At 36.0% G+C, this 13,397-nt stretch overlaps 1 protein-coding gene and 1 pseudogene across 12 annotated transcripts in view; one reads left to right on the forward strand and one right to left on the reverse strand.

Moving 5' to 3' along the window:
- sick (sickie) overlaps window positions 1-13,397 on the forward strand; it is a 1,191,762-nt gene that overhangs the window by 690,355 nt on the left and 488,010 nt on the right. The gene's annotated exons all lie outside the window — the stretch shown is intronic.
- LOC137239704 (tRNA selenocysteine 1-associated protein 1 pseudogene) lies at window positions 5,528-6,741 on the reverse strand (annotated as a pseudogene).

The following is a 13,397-nucleotide window of genomic DNA, read 5'->3' on the forward strand; positions in this document are numbered from 1 at the left end:
ATATCATAGAAAATATCCTGAAAAAATCACTTTGATCGGAGCTATATATAGTTATATCCCATACAACCGATCGTTCAGATAAGACGATTTTGGTCATTCCTGCCGCAATTTAGAAAGTATAAACGTGAAACTCGGATATATATATTTCAATATATCATAGAAGATTTTATGAAAAAATCACTTTGATCGGAGCTTTATATAGTACATACATATATATCCCATACAACCTATCGTTCAGATAGAAAGATTTTTGGCAATTTCTCCCTTAATTTCCAATATAAAAATGTTAAACTTGGTGATATTTATTCTAATATATCATAGATTTCATGAAAAAATCATTTCGATAGGAGCTATATATAATATATATCCCATACAACCGATCGTTCAGATAGAAAGATTTTTGGCCATTTCTCCCTTAGTTTCCAATATAAAAACGTGAAACTTGGTGATATATATTCTAATATATCATAGAAGATTTCCTGTAAAAATCAATTCGATCGGAGCTATATATAATATATATCCCATACAACCGATCGTTCAGATAATGGGGTTTTTTGCCATTTTATATTTTATATTTATCTTAAAAATGGTTTTATATTTCTTATCTTATACATCCAATTATTTGGAGATTACGAACGAGATAAGATTATTGTTCAGTCCCATTCATGAAAGGTATGAAGTCTTCGGCACAGCCCGTCCTTACTTGTTTTTTTTTTATGTTTTTCGTTTTCTTTTTTGCTCTTTCTGAAAATGTTTTAAATATCCTTGATTACTTTGCTCATTTCCTCAACATTAATTAAATTTGTGAAAAAAAAAAAAACAGAATATCGTAATAGCAAAACTTTCTTTACATCTCTCACATCCGTTCGCCTTTTCTTTACATGCAAACTTCATTTTTTATTTCACATACAGAAGCATCTTCATACAAACTTTATTGTCCTTTAGATGATGCACCATCCTGTTTAATTTTTATTTCTGATTGTTGTCTTTCATTAGCATATCTCCCTCCCACTCATTCTTAAATTACCTCTGGGGTGCTTTACAAATCATCACGTCTGATCTAACAAATTAATGCAAGAGGACGCATTTTAAATCCTCACGAATTTTTCGTAAATAAATTTGGTTCTGTTTTGATGTTATAATGAATGTATGATGTTATATGGATAATAAAAATTTCATACTTCAGTTGTGTGGTGTAATTAAATTAATGTCAAGTTGAAAATGAGCATTAGCAGTTTCAATTAACGACGAACTTGCATCTAAGGACATTGTCGCATAAGTATGTTTGAATGTGTGTATAGGCAGAGGTTTATTTCAAAGCAATTAAAAAGTTTAGGTGCTTGGCATATGGAACGCTAAAATAACGGTAAAATGTCATGAACCTCATTTGAGAGTGATGCATGACATTTGGAATTGTCGAATGAAATGCGTGTTCTGAAAAGAGCTTCATTAAAATCTGCAATAGTCCTTAATGAAATAATCTTAGATAGATATATAGATTGCTGTGGCGTAATTCACTGCGACCTATAGGTCTATTGTGTCCTCTTCACAGCACCTCATCAAAGCCCGGCTGCATGAGGAAATCCAGAATAGTGCCCTGCTTTAGATAGTGTATATGCTTATCTTTCATTTTATAGCGATCCACGGATTCGTCTTTTTGTTGTTTTTCCGACATGGTGTATAATTTATATATATTGGAACGATTTTTCATCATCCCTTGTCAAATTTCGTTTGACATTGCGCCATCATCAGTGCCATTTTTCGTTCTCCCAGAAGGAATGGCGGCCACCGTGGTGTGATGGTAGCGTGCTCCGCCTATCACGCCGTATGCCCTGGGTTCAATTCCCGGGCAAAGCAACATCAAAAATTTTAGAAATAAGATTTTTCAATCAGAAGAAAATTTTTCTAAGCGGGGTCGCCCCTCGGCAGTGTCTGGCAAGCGCTCCGATTGTATTTCTGCCACGAAAAGCTCTCAGTGAAAACTCATCTGCCTTGCAGATGCCGTTCGGAGTCGGCATAAAACATGTAGGTCCCGTCCGGCCAATTTGTAGGGAAAAATCAAGAGGAGCACGACGCAAATTGGAAGAGAAGCTCGGCCTTAGATCTCTTCGGAGGTTATCGCGCCTTACATTTATTTTTTTTTTTTTTAGAAGGAATGACAAAATCGTTGCAATATGGTCGAAGGATCCTTAGTATTCTTCTCGCAACGGCAACACATTCGAGAAGGATGTATTCTGCCGTCTTATCTTCGCTTCCGCAGAAACTATATAGATTATTAGATCATATTCCCAGTTTGCGCATGTGACTATTTAGTCTGGAGTGACCTATCAAATGGTTTTATTAGCCCCTAAACTATTCAAACTCAGTGACTGTTGATAATCTACTGACGATATTGCCTCGAGCGCGGTCTGACGGTCGCTGAGTATAACAATTCCGTAATTTTTGTAGCCTCGTTAAAGATTCATCTCCGCGCACTGGCTTGTAGCGAAAAACGCGGCCCAAAAAATTCTTGGAAATGGTCCCATTGGTATGTATATCTTAAGTCTGGGGCCGTAGATCCCGGCTGCGATGCCCTTTAGAGTATTTGAGCCATCGGTATACCATATAAGAGTGTGTTTCGGGTAGAGCGCTTCCACTTTGGATGGCACGTTGCCTCCTTGTAGACATCCTCTTGAGGTCTTAATCTGCTCTATGCCATCTAAAATTGATGTTTCGGCAATCCTTGTACGTAGTAGAGCGTTAATCTACATCCTACAAGTGAACGATTCACACTATCGTGAGCCGTGTTGACAAAGGTCAGCTATCTCTGTATGCTCTTAACATGAATATGATTTCTCTTCTACAAATCGTAGAACTCTGTAAGGAAGAAATGTCTATACACGTTACTATAGATAATTCAATCCCAACATCAGGTACTATAAATAATTGGTCGACAAATTTTACACTATAAAAAAAATTCAGTATTATTTGACATACATATTTGGGGGAAAACTTAACGACTACATAATATCACTATATAGAAAAAGTGTGGCTCACAACCACAAATTCTTAGTTCGGGCCCAGGTAACAATGATAAAACAAAGCCCACAAGATTTTAAATGACTATGTTTGACCGCCTTCGCCAGGCAGGCGGATATTGTATACTTTAAGGCACATAAAGATGTTTTCATAAAAATCCGTCGAGTTCGTTCGATGGCTTTTAGATTTTCACACCAGAAGTAGCTTTGAACACGAGCTCAACCCAAAGCATAACAAGAGATCACCCTGCAAAAAATCGTGCGATTAATGCCTAAAGAGAGCCGTCTACGATAGATCTCTTTTGTCCATATTGGGGTATAATTGATCCCTTCTAGTCCCTTTTGGGTATATTTGGCATCAGTCAGTTTGAAATTTATGTAGCCAATTGAAAAAACATTGAAAAACAAACAGCAATGAAATAAATAAAATAAGAAGATTAAATGTGATTGAATAGAATTATTTATGAAAAATGCGGAGCTCTACACCGAACCTAAGATACTACGACCATATGTTCCATTATCGTAATGTTTGTTTTGTTTTCATTAATGTACAACACCAATACGAAAAAAAAAAAAATTAAGAATATTATATTAGTTTAAAAAACTATAAAATCCATAAGAAGGACGACTTGTCCGATAGTACCCATAGGCGAACAAAAGAGACTTGCCCGACAGTGCCCGTAGAGGTCCAAAAAGGGCCTGTCGGACGCTACCCATAGGGGTGCAGAGGACCTCTCAGACAGTGCCCGTTCAGGGGTTTTGCACTAATTTATTGTAACCTCCCCACCGGCGTTAAACGCTATTGACTGCATCAGTGTATGTGAGGTCCAGCCAGTTCAACCAACCTAACATCATCGGCGTTGGTAAACTATGCTCAACTCTGCTCTGGCAAATCTTAACGACAAAATATGTATCGCTTTTGGCCATAGTTTTGTCGGTCCAAAAAAAACCATGAACGCTTTATGCGGACAACTTTTAATTCGTCCCCCGGTTGACAATGCCAAACGTCGAGCCATTGCCACGACAGCATGACACCCTTAGTGCACGTCCAAAATGTTGCTTCAATCAAAAGATATTCCCAAAAAACGAAAAATTATCCCGGTCCGCTCCGAAATCGGGGGTGGGGCCCATAATATTTTTGCGGGTAATAATTTACAACGACTGCTAATATACTCCCAAATGTCAGGAGAGGTGTCAAAAGACGTATCTTATAAATAAATCTGTATAAGTAATTCAAATGCGGAAATAAACTTTTCTTGTACCAAAAGATATCCACAAAACACCTAAAAAATACTCCGGGCCGCTCCCACCGGGAGTGGGATCCATAGTATTTTTGGGTGACTAAGACCAAATGAGAAAACACAATACCGAGAACATACAATATTTTGGCAACTTATAAAATTTCGTTAAAATCCAAATGGTTAGAATTTTCTGCAACATATCTTTTACGAAAAAGAAATGTTTCCACACAAGATAAACATTTACTATATGGATCCAGCTATATAATCCCGAGTGGGAATTCTGGCGCCAAGAAAGCAGCACAAAATTCAATACTAACATTCTTAAAAGGTAAATACCAAATAATATTAAGTCTACTTTCTCTGCAGTGCACCTAAAAGCATCATTACTTTGGACGCCGGCCTTGCGCTTGGGAGTTGGTTTATAATTTGTTGTTGGCAAGGTCTTAAAAAAGCTATCCAAACGTCCCTGCGTTTATGTATTTTCTTAGCCACAGAGAAGCTTAACGAGACCTTCGTCATCAGCCTCAGTCCATTCGAGCCCAATACTCATTGGATCTGTAACGTCAGGGTTTATAAACCATTCACGCGCACGCAATTCCAATCTTCTAAAACAGTATATTTTTTTGGAACAATATTTTTAAGTATGGTTTTAATATCGCGACAGGCGTTAATCAATTCAATTGCGCGTTTTGGTCCAATACCTTTAATGCCTTCTTAATAATAACCACCTAGTAGTATGCAGAGATCTATAAACTTAGAGCTTATCAATCGAAACCTTGTAAAACCTTATCATTGATAAATTCTTTAACTGGCTTTTTGCGTGCTTCACTAAAAGTGACGTAGCGACACACTTGAACCAATAGTGCATCCATATCCTGTATAGCCGTAGAATATACTTTGCTGACATAAATAGCGCAGCACATTGCGCTTCGTCTTCACATGGTGCCTCAATATATGGCAATTTTTTTTGGTTTCATTTTCTTTATTAGTTAAGTCGGCTCTTCACATAAGAAATTATGAAACTTTTACCTTTATGTAGACTTTACAAGAAATAACATAATAAAAAACTTAACACGCCGTAGCACAGAGGTTCGTGTATCCGCTATTAAGCACAGCTCGTTTTGTGGCGAGTTATTTAACCACTTCAAAAATTGCTGCTAGATGGGTCTAACACTCTTTTGCGCGCATAGCCTAGAGAGTTACAAACAAGCATACATACAAGTAAAGCTAATATAACCGTGTTAAAAAAGACAAGCTCTAAAAAATTCGTAGGTTTAGAAGAAAATATATTTTTTACATCTAAGTTCTATTACAAAAAAGTTTAATATGTTTCTAATTGCTCCAGTGGTAACCACTTGGAGCTTTCGAGTGCGTCATACAATAGACGATCAGCATATAAAGTTTCTCTATTTAACTTGTCAATATCTAATGTCTGTTTGTGTTCCACCAAACCATAATCATCGTCCTCAGTGGAGCTAGGGGGATTAGTAGCAGCGGCTAAGGCAGCTTGTTGTTGCTCATATTGGGCAGTACGCTGTGCACTCCAAGCTTCGGCATGTTGTGCCAAAGTTTGTGCATTTGCATGTGATTGTGCCATATTTTGTGTATAGTACGCAGTATTTGGATCTGTCGTTGCTCCTGCACCAGTAGGAAAGTAATATCCTTGCCATTGATTATAATTTTGCCAATATGTACTGGTAGGATCATAGTATTGAGAATAGTCCGCTGTTGCTGATGTGGCTGTCACTCCACTCATGCCACTACCACCATAACCATAGTTACTTGAGGTACCTAGCGCAATACCTAAATCATTCTTTGGTTTCGCAACAGCATTGCAAATTTTAATTGGTTTGCTTCCCAATCCAATAAAACCATTCATGTCATACAAAGCCGATTTTTGCTCATCTTCAATTCCGAAACGAACAAAACCATAGCCCTTGGAAAATCCAGAACTATCCAGAATTACTTTTGCAGTCTTGATTGAAGTATATTTTCTTGAAAACACCTTATACAATTGATAATCATCAACATCTGAACTCAAATCGCCAACCCATACGCTAAAATCCCTTTCATTTCCCGGTAGCTTATATGAATTGCTGGCGCTATTTAATCTGAATCGTACAATTGGATTAGTTCCGGGTATTGGTTTTCCATTCAATTTATGCATAGCATCCATTGCATTTTCATCAGTGACAAAGTTGACAAAGCAGTAGCCAGCGAGTTCACCCGTGTATTTGTTTCTCATTAGGCGCACAGTTGTAGGCTCCTCACCCATTTTGCGAAAAGCGGCAATTATAAAGTTTTCGGTCATATATGGTTCCAAGCTTCCCATCCATAGTTGACAATGTACAGATCCCGCCATAACCACAATATTTTATTCGTTAGGTAAATCAAGATGAAATTTTTTCAACAATTTTCACTCTGAATACACTGAAATATGCCGTTTTAATTTTGCTCGCCAAAATAAATAATAAATATCAGCGGATTGATGGCAGTGTTGCCAGAAGGTAGGAAGAAAATATAGCAATATTTTAACACAAAATCAGTCGAACGCATCAAAGGCAAATGGCGACGTACATATATATACATTGCATTGATATTCTAAATTATTCAATGAAAAATAAGTTGTAATGCGAAAAACGGAGAATATTTTGAATTAGGTGCCACGATTTTCAAACTTTTGTTGATTTGTAGGGGTAAAGGGGGTCCTAAAAATCACAAAATTATCATCCGAAGCTCTAGGAAACTCTTAATTTATGAAATATAAGCTTTTTAATTTATTTAGTAAAATTTCTACTTAAGTCCTGCACTTAAAATTCGGGTCGCACATGTCGATAGCGGTATCAAAAGACGTGTATTTGTGTCAAGATTCAGAATCCGAAAGCAGAAACGGTTGTAGTGTAGTTTACGGTACCCACCCTAAAGTTGGGCCAAGATTTTCGAGTGAAGTATCAAAAGACGCGTATTAATCTCGAGAACAATAATCCGAAGGCGGAAAAGAAAAATTTTATCTCTGCCCGAAGATATTTGCAGTTGAAGTTGGCGATTTTAATGTGGTTGTTGTTGTGTTTTACCCACAAAAAAAATCGTGCATCACCGTGGCGGTAGCTACGGTTATACCACACACCCGGGATTGGCATGGCGTAGCCCAGGGTTATTTTTTATAAGCGCGGCCGAAGGCCGCCAACGCAGAAAGGTGTTCTGCGCAAAAATACTATGGATCCCACCCCCGGTTTCGGAGGGACCGCGGGTCTTTTTTCGGTTTTTCGTTAATATCTTTTGAACGGTTAAAAAAAGTTAACTTCCGCTTTCGGATTCTTCATCTAGACGTGAATACGCGTCTTTTGATACCTCAATAGAAAATTTTGGCCCAAATGTGGGTGGGTACCGTAAACTGCACTATTACCCTCGAAAATTTTGGCCCAAATTTCGGTGGGTACCGTAAGCTGCACTATTACCGCAGAAACTATATTTCTCATTTCGTTTAAAAGTTATTTGCGGAAAACACGTCGGTACTATTGTTGCTTTTTTCTGCAATTAAACAAACGAAAACAAATGAAGGTGGTGAATAGTGTTGCCAGCTCCGCAACAATATCTTTTTATCTTGGTAGGACATTATACGGTAATGGCACGTCGACATAAATGCAAACAAACATACACTATCAATGGTTTTTGTTTTGTAATTCTCTGAATAATTTGAAAAGGAAAATTTTAGAATAGCACCCCCGGAGTTCGGGGTAAAACTTGGTATCAAATGAAAAAGGGAGTTGTCCCGATCACAAATATATATATTTTAAAGTGCGCAAACTTATTATTTAAAAGTAATTTATTGTTTAAGTTTGCAAATTTAGCAAATTTCTATAGCAAATTAAATTACAATTTACACATCTTTCAAAACCTTAATCCACATACATATCTATATAAAATGGCAACAATAAACTTAAATTGCATTTTTGTATATTTCACATTTCATTTTTGCATTGCTTTTTACTTATTATAAATGTTTTTATTAAATCAATCGCGCTTTTGTAGCAACATGCACATTTATATGTACATATATTTTATTGATGACATTACAAAGCTGTGCTGCCACATAAACAAAAAAAAAAAAAAAAAACAAATATAAATATTACCTTACCACCTTTCAGTTAATAAAGAAAAAGAAAAATATATATTTTTACTACTCATTTTGAAAAGTTGAAACACCTCTCCGCGTAGGCGGCCTTCGGCCGCGCTTATAAAAAATTACCCTGGGCTACGCCATGCCAAGCCCGGGTGTGTGGTATAACCGTGGCTACCGCCACGGTGATGTCCTTCTGCGTAGTACAACCTTCAGAAAGGTGTTCTACGCAGAATTACTGTGCATGGCGCAGCCGTTGTTGGATCGGCTAACATAACAATAAACATAAGAGTTATAAGGTAATATCAGCTCGTTCACGAATGCAAAAAAGAGCTTTTTCAAATTTTTGGTAAATAAAGACTAGAAAAGTTAAAGATATATATACATCAGATGAAAGGTATTTTTATGAGTTATTTTTCGATTCTGCACTTGGTCCGTTTTTTAGATGTGGCAGCACATATTTGTAATGCCATAAAATATATATATGTATACACATATAAAAGTTGTATAGAAATTTGCAAAATTTAACAACAAATAACTTTGAAATTATAAGTTCACGCACTTTAAAATATGTATATTTGTGATCGGGAGAACTCTCTCTTTCATTTGATATCAAGTTAAACCCCGAAATGGTTGGGGGGGGGGGGGGGGGGGGGGTGCTATACTAAATCGCTGCCATTTGAAATTAATGTATTTAATTGGAACAAGTGCAGAATACATACATTTGTCAAAAAAAAATAAAAATTAAAATAAAAAATCGGATTTTATAGAGATTTTTATGCTGATTCCAACGGCAATTTTGCGTGATGTCCTTCTGCGTAGTGTACCCTTCTGCGCAGCACCCCAAATAATATTAGACTACAAATTATTAAAAGTGTTTTACAAAAACAAAATACATTGATAGTGTATGTTTGTTTACATTTATGTCGACGTGCCACCACCTTATAATGTTCTACCAAGATAAAAAGATATTGTTGCGGAGCTGGCAACACTATTCACCAACTTCATTTGTTTTCGTTTAAATGCACCAACGAAAAAAGCGACAATAGTACCGACGTGTTTTCCGCGAATAACTTTTAAACGAGATACAAAATTTAGTTTCTGCTTTCGGATTCTGAATCTTGACGCAAATACGCGTCTTTTGATACCGCTATTGACATGTGCTACCCGAATTTTAAGTGAACGACTTAAGTTGAAATTTTACTAATTTTAGAAATTAAAAAGCAAGCTTATATTTCATAAACTAAGGGTTTCCTAGAGCTGCGGATTATAATTTTGTGATTTTTAGGACCCCCTCTACCCCTACAAATCAACAAAAGTTTGAAAATCGTGGCACCTTATATAAAATCCAACCCTGAAAAACAAAGACAATAACGCCCCGATTCTAGTGTGTTAACTACATTCTTCACCACGGTAACGAAATCATGTGGCAACTTTTACACCCTTTTGGTATTTTACCCGCTAAAGTAGCCGGATAATTTTTTACCCAAAAAGTAGGTGGTTACATCGAAATAACCACACAAACGCTGTTGTTTAGAAAAAAGCAAAACTGAAAAATAAAGAATTGTAAGCGCAAATAAGTAAAGATAATAGTAAAAAAGTGTTGCCTCTAGCTATACATATTTGTTTACATTATGTACTTTCACAGAATAAATTACAATATACCTATGTAGAAACTTATCATGCATAATATGCATATACACATCGTCCCGTTTATTCGTTAACCTCGTATCTACAACATAGTGTACCTATACAAGTGTGTCAACTAAGCGATAAACGTCAAAACTGCAAACAGCCTCGCTCACCTGATTCAAATCTCAGGTCTAGAGATGCATTTTTAGTACGTAAGAGTACTTCAAGCTGAGTTGCATTTGATAGTTTAATAAAACTTTGTAGTATTCACAAATGAAATAGTTGCATATATTTCCGCGGAAATAAGAATACTAGAAAATTTGTAGCCTGCAATAATGCAGAACCATACGGAAAGCAAAATTTGTTTAAATTAGAGTCAAAATATAAAGCGCCACACTTGTAACATGGAAAAATTTCACTTCTAAGGCTGTTTACACAAATGCATAAGGCCATAATTATATAAACGCTTTGGTCGCTTCAAAGCAAAGATAACATACGGCGTTTCATTGTTTTTCGTAAGGCGTTGTCACAGCGTAGGCACGCAACCAAAGCATTTATGTAAATTTTTCGATACTTCGCCCGACAGATGAATTAATGAATGCAACACAACCAAAGCGTCTGTGAAAATCTGCCTTAATTTTTGTAGCTGTGAAAGTCTCCTGCAAATAAAATGGTGCTGTAAGTGTTAGCAAATCAAACTCCTATATGACACTACTTTATTTTCTATGTATTTTGTCTTTTATTTTTTGTCGAGGGAGCCAATAAGGTTTCAGTATTGGTGTAAGTGTGTGAACTATATTTAAAAAAACTAACGAAATACAAGAAAAATACCACGTAGTTCATTAAAAACAAACAAGCCAGTTAGTATTTCGATAGGGTTTTTTACATTAGTCGGTTTTTTCTTTATTTTTTCTGACAAATGAAAATTTTGTGTTTAGTTTCAAAATCTTGTGCATAAAAACACAACTAAATTCAAAGTGTAAATTGTGTGTGCAAATGTGTTTTCAATAAGTGTATATTTTTCAGGTTTTCATAGTTAAAGAATTGATCTCCAGATTCTTGTGTTACACAAATATAGTGAACTTGGGTACAGAAATTCAAATTAAAAAGTTGTTCACAATAATTTGAAAAACTACGTTTTCTCTGCTTTTTAAACTTAAAGGAGTAACTCTCCGTAATAAATTAAAATTTTAATGAAAATCAATAACTCCGAACTGAACACTAGGGGGACTCATGTAACCGTATAAATGCCTTATAAAGTGTGTAAACGTATAAATTTATCTAGTGCGTAAACGAACTGTCAAATTTTGTATGAAAAATCATTTACACAATTTGTATAAATTTACGCGCACATTTCATTGTGTAAACGCGGTAAACTCAAAGGAATGCAACCTTGCAAACATTACAGCAGGCATTTTCATCAGAAATCTCCAACATCAGCAAGTAAAGGCGTTTTAGTTTTGATTTTTCACTTAATCTTGGCATTTTTTAATTTGTATAACAATCAAAAAAATTTTGTCCCCCTACTTTTCGCCATGATAAAATGCTATGGAACAGGAGCAACACTTTTGTGACTACATAAACCCTGTTTCAATCTTTTACTTCTCTGCACAGAACCCTAATTGACCGTTTTCAACCGAAACAATAATGGCAACCCAGATTTTCCCGTTATGCTAACTTAAGCGAGTGCCTGTCAGAAAGAAGTCCACACACTTGTACTTGTACACTATGATCTACAAGTGAGACATTTTCGGTAAAGCGAACACGGTTGCCACACCATGTTTTCAAAAATGTCCCTCATAAAACAAAAGTAGCGACTACCTCACAGTTTACATCGAGTAAATGCCTAAAAAATAACGAGTGACGGCTCTTATTATATTTATCCTCTTTGGTTTTGGTCACAAAGCTCTTAGTTCTAGCATTATGTTGTTGATTGCAATGAAATAAATGCCCCTATTACCGTTTACAACTCAACTCTGGTTGGGTTGAAATTTCGCAATTTGGTATTACAGATTACAACTCAACCTGTCAAAAAAATGTCGGTTGAGTTGTCTAGTCTAACAACTTTTTGTGGCATTACCGTTTACAACGTTGTGTTAGTGTAGTTGTCAAAGACGTCAAAATCTTACAACTGATTACTAGCAGTTGTCTCATACAATTTTGCAGTTGTTTTGAAAAAATTTATCGTTTGAGAAAACGGTTCACCACCTAATTTTTACGAAAAATTTTCAAAGTTGGTATCAAAAGACGGGTTTCGACCTCCGATTTAAGAATCCGAAAACAAAAATTAAAAATTTAATTTCTATCATATCATTTCGGTACAAATTTTCATGTGGTTATATTTTGCCAAATTTTTTGTACACATTAATGCAGCAAGTCGTTGGACCTACCCAGGGTTATTGTTACAAATAGCGGCCAAAGGCCGCCAACACAGAAAGATCTTCTGTGCAAAAAAAAAAAACCCGTGGATCGCGCCTCATATTTCGGACCCTCGGGCATCGAAACGAGTCTTTTGATACCACCTTTGATAAGAGTTAGATGGTGCACGGGCTCATAAAACGTTACAAAAACAAAAAAATTAAATCCGGTAGTTAAACATTTTTTAATCAAACAATAATCAAAAATTTTGTGCACATTTATAGAAAAAACAACGTTTAAACGAAGCATTACATTGAATAACTTTTTGACTTTATTGAGCGACATTCCGAAGTTGGACGAGGCTGGCCGCAGTACGGATGCAGCCAAACTAGGTCAAATTATGCGAACGTGAGTTCCATTTACACTAATCACTACTCCTGGGCATCCTGTTTTAGAGTAAAATACAATTTTTGCTGTTGGGGTTTTAATCCACTTCGCACAAATATGCTCCTCAATAATATCCAACCAGTCCAACACCAAAATCATGTCCACAGCATTTTTGATAGCTGCCATCAGCAAGGAATCTGAATCTGGCGCATAATTTTTAAATAGGGGTACAGCCTTCCCTCGAAACGGTTTGCGGAAATGGTCTTTAATTTTGTTTAGTAATGAGTAAAATGCTTCCTTTGAAATCTGCAAAATAACTTCATTTGAAGCTCATCATTTGTCACTTAAACATTTTCTTACTTGGTGCTTGGTAGTTCCAATGGATTGGAATGACCACGAGAATGTTTTGCGTATTCGCGACATGTTAATCACCAACATTTTCGCCATTCTAAAATAGATTTCATATCATATATTATCTTGTAATAACAAAATCACTTTTGCAAATGCTTAAATTTTCACCACAAATTGATCAGCTGTTCACTTATCTGTCAAATTATCACTTTCTGAAGTTGGCAGCACCAATTCAACTTCAACTGAAATAAGTTGTAATTCGTAATACCAAACAGGAGTTGAGTTGTCTGA

This window comes from Eurosta solidaginis, chromosome 2 (assembly GCF_040869045.1).
Source record: "Eurosta solidaginis isolate ZX-2024a chromosome 2, ASM4086904v1, whole genome shotgun sequence".
Lineage (NCBI taxonomy): Eukaryota > Metazoa > Arthropoda > Insecta > Diptera > Tephritidae > Eurosta > Eurosta solidaginis.